The following is a 10305-nucleotide window of genomic DNA, read 5'->3' on the forward strand; positions in this document are numbered from 1 at the left end:
TTTGAATTGTTACCAGGAAAACATAGGATGACAAATAATGGTTGTTAATGATACTATATTGAGGTTTTCAATTTTCCATGGAACTAGGATAGAGCATCCTGAGTAGCACTAGTTCGTATGTGAGGCAGTATGGACATTTAAGCATATTCCAAACAAGTGGAAAAAGATTGTATAGTTAGATACAACTTTTCAACACTGTGCATTGGTGTGGTATATGAAGTATAAGGTTACAACACCCCCAAGACAACTGAGGAATCTAGAAGATATTAAGAAGGTGTTGCTGAAGGAGTTCCAAAAGATGAAATCCTAGTCACAATGCATAATGAATATTAAGGAGATAAAGTAGAACGTTGGTGAATCTTTTTGGGACTATGACCAATGATTCAAGGTATTGATGGATAGATTGACATTCTAGATTCTTGATGCACAACACCCAGAATGGTTTATAGCATGATTGTTGCCACATATTAGAATTCCATCAACACAACAAAAGGTAACCTCCCATCCTGAAGCATTGGAAATAACAATGAGATTGGAAGCTGCACCTGTAGATGGAGAAAGTAGTGTAGGTATGGCATGGGTGAAGTCATAGTTGGTTGCTATGACCTTACAGTTGCAATATTTGGTGAAGGGTAAGGAGAATCACAAGGAGTTGTGGTGCACCATATGTAGAAGAGAAGGTCACCATCAGAATGAGTGCCTGAGAGTAACATACTATGCAGCGATAGGAGCAACAAATTCATCAAGGGAGAGGACTATGGTGTGAAATTTTTTGAGTATGGGGTCACTTTCCTACTGCATGCCCCATGATGCAGAAATATCAGAGTCCAACACAGACTACATTATGTGAATTTTACAAGTCCATCAAGCATGATATTCACTCATGCGGCGAACTGGATTTGACGAACAAAAGCACATCTGATGCTTTATCACATGAAGGAAACAAGAGGAGGTGATGGTGGTGCACAAAATTATTAAACCAAAGGCTATAGTGCACCATCCAAAGGACAAGTTCTCCCAGGAAGAGGACAAGGCCCACCTAGAAGAGGATGAGGAAGTTATGGGCATGGTGGAGGACTTGTCATTTGTTACAAATGTGGAAAAATGGGACACATAGCACGAGATTGTTTGAACCCTTGCACTACTTGCACATAATAAAGTAGTTAGACCATGCCACAGAATATTTCCTAAACCTTTTAACGAAGTGGTAGGAGAAACAAGGGTCAAACATGCAGATGATCACAGTTGAAGCTCAACGCGACTACCCTTAGGTATCTGTAATAATGAGAGGATAGATAAGAACATGTATATATGTTATGAATCAACTAGAGAAACCTCATCAGTGGGTTCAAAAGGCTACACAATCTCCTCTAAAGTTTGATTCTATTAGATAAAAGTACAGATAGAAGGAGGTAAAGAAGGATTTTCTAGCAGTTGAATAGGTTGCATTATGTTCGACAATGAAACCACAAAGGACACCAGTTTATGATTAGGCTTCACTTATATGTGATGAGCTTCCACTAGAAGTGACTCCAAGGGAGGTACGCTGCATTCATAATTTTCTTAAGAGTTGTTTGGAATTAATGAAAGATGAGCACACCCTAAAGAGACTACGTAGAATGATTGGCCATTGCATGCAAGGAAGAGTTTACCACAATGTGCAGGAAAAGGAAGTGGTTCCAATGTTGGTATCCCAGAGAACTATGAAGCAAGTGTTTTGCAGGAAGTGCACAAACAGAAAGTTTCAATCAATGCACAAGTTGCAAATTATGACATGGATAATATCATATTGGATTTGAGCTTTGATGTGAATATATTATCAAAGAAAACATGGGAATTTATGCATAATATGAAACTAGTATGGTCAACAATTCAACTACGACTTTCCAATCAATATGTAATATTCCCTATCGGGGAATTGACAGATGAAGAAGTCAATATCGACACAGTCAAGAGCTTGGATGACTTCAAAGTAATTTAAATTTTGGATGAAATATATCCTTATGTGGCATTTCTTGCCATCAATTGGGCCTTTGATAATCAATATAATATCAATTTTAAGAAAATACAAGTGATATTCGAATATGGAGATTTACAAGTAGTCACACCCCTAGATCCTAAAGGGAGGCAATACTATGTCGATCCTATGAGAGGGGACCTATACAATATATACAATGTAACGACCTGACGCGATGATTATGTCAATCCTATGATGGATGCCACTCTAATTTGGCATAGTATAAATTCTTGTTTGATGGACTCAGACAAAGCATTGAAGAAACTACAACAATGCCTTCATGAGGTTTCCAGGCGGAGATGTGTGCATGTAACGTACGTAGTTTAATGGATTGGAGCAGAGATTTGGGAACCTCCCAGGTTCGACAGACTAACTGATGTAAATGATTTTGTTAAATAATTTGAGACATAGTTGCGATACCATCTTAGGCTTCTAGCACTAGACATCACCCTAAAAGCCACTCCAGCACACTAGTGGGAAACACATAGGGAACAGACAAAGTCTTGTCAATAATGTAGGCACTTGTTGTAGATTAGATTTGGATTGGATTTAGGAGATTGTGAGGAAATATATATTGGTAAGGAATCTCCAACCGCTCACTTGGATAATTGCATTAAATTATGGAGAGAAGAGAAGATTACAAAGATTGAGTGGGTGCATCATTTTGTACATACTTTAGATATTGTGCTCCAAAACTAGTATATGTAGTTGGATCTGCAATGGGGTACAACGGATTAGACATCAATGTCAAAAAATTTCCTACTAACATTTTTATTTGAGTCTAACAACCCATCGATAGATGAAGCATTGTGAAACATGAAGGAAAATATATTTGCACCTAGCCCAAGGACTATGCAAAAGGAGGCACCTCTTTGTACGTTTCATTGACATTGTCAAACTACAAAGAAACTGGTGGAGTGTTATAGTGTGGAAGAATATATTAATGATGATGAGGATCTTAGGGATCTACACATTTCAAATTTCTAGGGAGAACACGAGGTAGTTGGAACAAAATTGGACTCTATTGTGTTGGATTATACTAATCCAATCAGGACACACAAGGTGAACATTGGCATGGAGGGCAAACCAAAGTTCACAATAATTGGTAATTATTGGGATGAGGAAACTATTAGACAAATCTTTGACTTATTACGAGAATATTGGGACCTATTCCCCAACACTTTCTTAGAAATGAAGGCATGGTTGGTAAGTTAGGGGAAATGAAGATTCCATTGAAACTTGATACAAAATTGGTGCAATAGAGACCATATTGACCAAATATAATATATAAGACAAAATTCAGGGAAGAGATCGACATAATGTTGAAGGATGGCGTAATATAATTTGTTAAGGAGTTTGAGCGGATTAGTTCGATGGTCATACAACAAAACAAAACATGTGAGGTTTGGATCTACATGGATTTGAGAAATTTGAATGATGTTTGTGCTCATGATCATTTCCCTACACCCTTCATTAATGAATTTTGGGAAAATGTTGGCAGGCAAGAGGTTTACTGTAGGAATTTACAGGGTAAGTTCCTCAGACAGAACACCAAAGGACACCGCTCACAAACAGATCACAGATCAATACACCAGTACTTTTGACGTGGTTAAAACCCTCAAAGAAGGAAACAGTCCACGGCCTGAGCCAACGCGACCACTTCAGGCAATTTATTAATAAAAGAATGAAAATTTACATAAGCTTCTCTCATAGACGAGTTAACCTACAAATGATCCTCCATGCTCTTTAAATAGAGATCATGGACCAATCGGGCGTTAAGCCACGGATCAGGTGTTGGTAATACCGAGGAGAGAATGAACCGTCGGATCACTACATATTATGACCGTCGGATTGTAAGTTACAAAATGTACATAGTAAAGAAACACACTTTACCTAACTCTATACTAGACCAAGTTATACTTAACTATTTCCTACGTGTCGGAATATCCTAACATCCCCCCTTAAGAACAACTTCGGATAGGATTGAAGGATTTACAAATATGACACAATAGGAGAAGGAAGGAGGCACTAGAGCCTATCCCCCCTTAGTGACAACTTCCTGAACTCCAACCATAAATCGAAGTTTAGTGAACTTCGCCTCTGTGAGAGCCTTTGTAAAGATGTCTGCAACTTGATCATCTGTTGAACAATATTGCACTTCAAGAACATGGTCGTGAATGAGCTTTCCGATTAAGTGCATGTGCAGTTCAATGTGTTTGCTGTGCTGATGTTGGACTGGATCTTTGCATAGTTGAATGGCACTTTGATTATCACACCAAAGTGTAGTCGGATGTTGCTGCTGAAAGCCAAACTCTGACAGGATCTGACGAAGCCACAAGGCTTCCTTACTAGCTTCTACGGCACCACGATACTCTGCTTCTGCTGAAGAAAGAGAAATGACACCTTGTTTCTTGCAAGCCCATGTAATAGGTCCTGAACCAAGAGTGAACACATAACCTGCAGTAGACTTCCAATCATCAGGGTCACTAGCCCAATCGGAATCAGTGAAACCAACCAATAGAGGAGCTGCTTCAGCACTGTAATGAATCCCAAACTGAACTATACGTCAAACATAACGAAGTATTCTTTTAGCTGCTTTCCAATGACTTTCATGTGGGTTTTGCATAAACTGAGCAACAAGGCCAACAACAAAGGAAAGGTCAGGACGAGTATGGGTTAGATACAAAAGTTTTCCTACAAGTTGACGGTATAAAGTAGCATCAACTTCAGGAGAAGTACAAGTGACTGAGAGTTTGACTCCAGACTGAAAGGGAGAAGGGGCTGGCTTACAGTCTTCCATGTGAAAATGGCGTAGAATATCACATGCATACTTGGACTGGGAAAGGGAAATACCTTCCTTGGATTGCAAGACTTGAAGACCAAGAAAATAATGTAAGTGTCCTAAGTCTGTCATTTCAAACTTCCTTTTAAGGCTAGACTTCACATGGTTTATAAGGTTGGGATCACTACCAGTTAGGATAAGATCATCAACATAAAGAACAAGAATGATAAGAGACTTGCCCACTTTCTTGGTGTAGACAGTATTGTCAGAATGACACCTAGAAAAGCCATTTTCTAAAAGAAAGCTATCCATTTTGGCATACCAAGCTCGAGGAGCTTGCTTGAGACCATAAAGGGATTTCTTAAGCCGACATACAAGGTTGGAGTTTGTTTGTATAAAGCCAATAGGTTGTTCCATATAGATTTCTTCATGCAAGTTCCCATGCAAGAAGGCAGATTTAACATCCATCTGATGGACTTCCCATTTGAAAGAGGCAGCAAGGGAAAGAACAAGGCAGATAGAGTTCATTTTGGCAACAGGGGAGAAGGTTTCAGTATAGTCAATGCCTTCAACTTGTGAAAAACCCTTAGCAACAAGACGAGCTTTATGTTTATCAACTTTCCCATCTGGTCCATACGTGGTTCTGTAAACCCATTTTCATCTAACAAGTTTTCGTCCCTTTGGTAGAGGAGCAAGATCCCATGTATCATTTTCCAATAATGAATGATATTCTTCATTCATAGTTGCTTCCTAATCTAGATGGCCTGAAGCTTCTGCAAAGGTGTCAGGATCATAATTCACTGAAGCTTGAGCCAGTAAAGAAGAGGCTCTATCAAACTGAGAACGTGTACGTCGCTGATTTGTAGGATCACCGCAAGATCACCTACTGCATCTCAAGTAGCATGGACCCATTTTGGAAGCTGAGGAGCTGAAGGAGGATCCTGAGAAGGTGGGGGAGGATTGTCATCCTCACTTTCATCATCTGAAGAAGAAATATTTTCAAAAGTAGAAGATATAGGGAGAGGTGGCACATCCGCCGAACTAGGCTCGTAGGCCGATATATTTTCAGCAAACTTTACATCTCTTCTAATGATAACATTCTTGGACTTAAGTGGAATAAGTCTATAGCCTTTGACATCTTCAGAATATCCAACAAAAATACATTTTTCACTCTTAGGTTCTAAATCTTTATGTTTCTCATCTGGAATATGGGCCCATGCTTCACTTCCAAAACGAAAGTGACTTACATCTGGTTTGATTGAGCTCCATGCTTCTTCTGGAGTGATATTCTTTAAAACCTTAGTAGGAGTGCGATTTATTATGTAATTTGCACAGTTAATTGCTTCTGCCCAATAATTAAGACTAAGTCCTTTAGATTGAAGCATACAATTAGCCATTTCCTTTACGGTGCGATTCTTCCTTTCAGCTACACCATTTTGTTGTGGAGTATATGGAACAGTATGTTGCATTTGAATTCCATTCTCAGTGAAAAAGTTGATGAATTTGTTGTTAACATATTCTCCGCCATTATCAGATCTTAGCTTAAGAATTTGATGTCCAAATTGTTTTTCAACGAAGGCCTTAAAGGCCAAGAACATGTTAAATACTTCACTCTTGAGTTTTAAGAAGTATACCCAAGTGCGTCTGGAGAAATCATCAATGAAAGTTAAGAAATACTTGTAGCCAGAGAATGAAACAACTGGAAGTGGACCACATAATCAATGCACGAGCTGTAAAGGGGTTGAGGCGTGCCAAGAGGCACGTTTTTCAAAACTATCCCGATGATGTTTTCCGAGTACACATCCGGAACAAACACCATCTCTGCAAGATACCATTGGAAGACCTGTCACCATATTTTCTTTACATAGATTCTGAAGGGAGCGATAGTTTAAGTGACCAAATCGCTCATGCCAAAGTTTGCTCACTTCATCATTATGAGCAACAAATACCGAGGGAAGATTTGATGACCCAAAGTTGTGAAACTTATACAACCTTGTAGAATCATTAGCAATGCCAGTAGCTAAAATCTGTCTAGGATCTCTTAGGTCCTTAATTACAACATCGTGAGGTGAAAATTCAACGATTTTACCTTCACCTAAATGAGTTATCTGATATATAGATAGAAGGTTGCAGGATAAGGTTGGAACACATAATACATCATTAAACTAACCATTGTCTATATGAACAGTTCCAGTCCCTACAACACTAAGAGATCTATCATCACCAACATATATATTTTTGGTGTTACAATCATTTAAAGAAGAAAACATGGCTTTGTTTTTGGCCATGTGATAAGAATCTCCAGAATCAATGAGCCACTCATGAGAATGAGAAGAAGAAGATACATTTAGTGCATAGCCAGACCAAGATGCTTGACAACCACATGCAGAAAGTGCCATTCCTGAAGATGAAGTTGAAGTTGAAGAGTGCTCCAAATGGATGTTATGCTTCTTCATTGCCGCTTCCAAGGCTTCCATCTTCTTAAAGCATTTGGATTCTAAGTGGCCATCTCGATTACAAAAGTTGCAATGTCTATCAGTCTTCTTCCCTTTGTTTTTATTTGTCTTATCATTTTGTTGAAATGATTTTTCATTTTGAGGCTGAAATTGATTAGGACCCTTGTTTGGTTTAGGACCATTCCTTTTAGGATACAACTTCTTAGGATTCTTTGGATTTGGTTGCTGCTGGGCGGCTAATGCTTTCTTAGAAGAGTTTCCAAGATTAAGAAGACCAAGGTGTAAGAGTTTTTCTTGTTCTCTTATTAAAGAATCACAAAAATAATCAAAGGAAGGGGACTTGTAGTCTTGTCCTTGAGAAATGAAGGCTTCTCTTGTAGAATGGAAGGTGGAAACAAACACAGAGTAGGCTGGTCCCAACTTAGTAAGAATGGAATAGAAAAGGTTACTATCTTCTTTCTTAACCTTAACACCTTCCAAGAGAAGTCTAAGGGTCTTGAACTTGGACAAAAAATCTTTAATGCAAGAAAAATTATTGGGGTCCAATGTGAGCAACTCATTTTCAAGTTGATGGGCTCTAAGTTCATTTTTGATTCCAAAAACTTTAGTAATCTATTTCAATGCTTCATCAGGAGTATCAAGTTCTGCAATATGGAATCTAAGATCTGGAGAAATAGACATCCCTATCAACCCACGTGCTTGATATTGCCTATTTTCCCATTTAACTGCCTTATCTTCATCTTTCTGTTTGGTTTCTTGGCCTGTGGCCATTCTGTAGAGACATTTACTTCTAAGTAAATCCACAATGTAGGACCACCATTGGAAGTAGTTGGTGCTGTCAAGAATAACTTGCATGGAATTTCCATTTTAACAGAAACTAAAGCTATAGATGTTGAAACTAAGTGTTCCAATGGAAAGATCTCGAAAAATTGGCTGTTTAAAAAAAATGGTTCTGAAAACGGCTTCCGGATGAGGAAGTTATGGCTTTTTGAAGAAAATTTGATGAAGATGTCAACGAAGTGCGGGAATGTGTGGAAATGAAAAATCCGCCCCCACAAAAAGGAGACTTGAACTCAAGACCTCTACTCTCATAAATTAGCTTTGAACCAAGTGAGCTATACAAAAAGTTTGAGAGAGAGAGAGAGAGCGAGAGGGGGGGGGGGGGGGGGTTGAAGCTTTGCGTTGCGTGCTTGCTTTGAGAAAGCTCTTTTTCCCTACAAAACAAAAAACACAAAACCCAACACAGACATACAAAAAAAAATGAACCTTACGGCTCGAAGTTAGCTTTAGCTGGAAACTAAATATTTTCCTCAATGTTTCTGATTTTCCGAGATCACACTAAGGCGCAGCGGAAAAGAGCATACGCATGAGAAAAATCCTTCCTTTCTATTTCTGATTTTCCCAGATCGCACAGAGTCGCGAGGCAAAGAGCATAGGCAAAAATGAAAGGTATAGATCCGGTAATAAAAAAAGCTAAATAAATCGAAACCAAAAGAAACAGAGAGAAAATAACTGTAAACTGCAAATAAATACTGTATACCTCCAGATCTTAAAAATGACGCAGCTAGGGCTACCAGAAACCTTTTCGCATGAAACGAAAGGGGTTCCTCACTGGAACAGATGCTCCCAACACAACAGAGCAGTCCTCTCAGCCTGAAAGCAGTCAGAAATAGTAGATCAAGGAAACGGTAGTCGGATGCAGTTCTACTGGCTTCAGATTTGGATCACCAATGGACGCGACCCTCAAATAGCTTTGATACCATGTAGGAATTTACAGGGTAAGTTCCTCAGACAAAGGACACCGCTCACAAACAGATCACAGATCAATACACCTGTACTTTTGACGTGGTTAAAACCCTCAAAGAGGGAAATAGTCCACGGCCTGAGCCAACACGGCCACTTCAGGCAATTTATTAATAAAAGAATGAAAATTTACATAAGCTTCTCTCATAGACGGGTTAACCTACAAATGATCCTCCATGCTCCTTAAATAGAGATCATGGAACAATCGGGTGTTAAGCCACGGATCAAGTGTCGGTAATACCAAGGAGAGAATGAACCGTCGGATCACTACATATCGTGACCGTCGGATTGTAAGTTACAAAATGTACATAGTAAAGAAACACACTTTACCTAACTCTATACTAGACCAAGTTATACTTAACTATTTCCTATGTGTCAGAATATCCTAACATTTACTCCTTTATAGATGGTTTTTCAAGGTATCACCACATTAATACCATCAAGGAGGACAACCATAAGACAACATCTTCCATTGAGTGTGGATTTTTCCAATATACAATCACGCCTTTGAGATTGAAGGACACTCTAACATTATTCTCTCGAGTGATTGTTGCAACATTTAAGGACTTAATACATATATTCATGGAGGTTTATGTAGATGATTAAACCATTTTTAGTCTACTAAAGAAACACATCGAGGTATTGCGACTTATGTTAGATAGATGTAGACAAATCCAAATTTCCTTGTGTTAAAAACACACAAAAAGAGATAATGGATTTAGGTAATCGTGGACTACATTCAATTAAGAATATGACACAAATAAATACATATCTCAATGACCATTGTTTTTCATCCTCCAAGAGGTCTCTTGGAATCTTTGTGACAGTTCACATTCATTCACACCAACCCTAATAAGTCAGGTTTCCAACATTCCCCCCCTTAATCCAAAGGGTGTATATGAGTCTAATAAGAGAGATGAAACACAAAAGTGCATGGTTTCCAATTAATGGATGTGTTATTTGAGAAGGTGGTTTAAGGAATACCACAAACCAAATTATGTATAAGAACTCGAAGTTTCCACCGGTGTTGGTTTAAGGTTGACCACCAACTCTAAAACCAAAGCTCGAAGCACTTCTTGGAACAATTATGAATCTAACTATAAGTTTAAGTCTTCTTTGAAGCGGAAGTGCTCCCTGATAATGGTTTAGAGCTGGCCACAAACTAATGTAGCAGAAACTACATTAGTTTGTCGGTGGTGGTTTAAGGTAGGCCACCAACCAAAACATGTTCATGGAGAATTTGTCTT

The sequence above is a fragment of the Pinus tabuliformis genome, chromosome 4_1, assembly GCF_031772625.1.
Source record: "Pinus tabuliformis cultivar Carrire ecotype Pingquan chromosome 4_1, CPIR1, whole genome shotgun sequence".
NCBI classification, from domain to species: Eukaryota; Viridiplantae; Streptophyta; class Pinopsida; order Pinales; family Pinaceae; genus Pinus; species Pinus tabuliformis.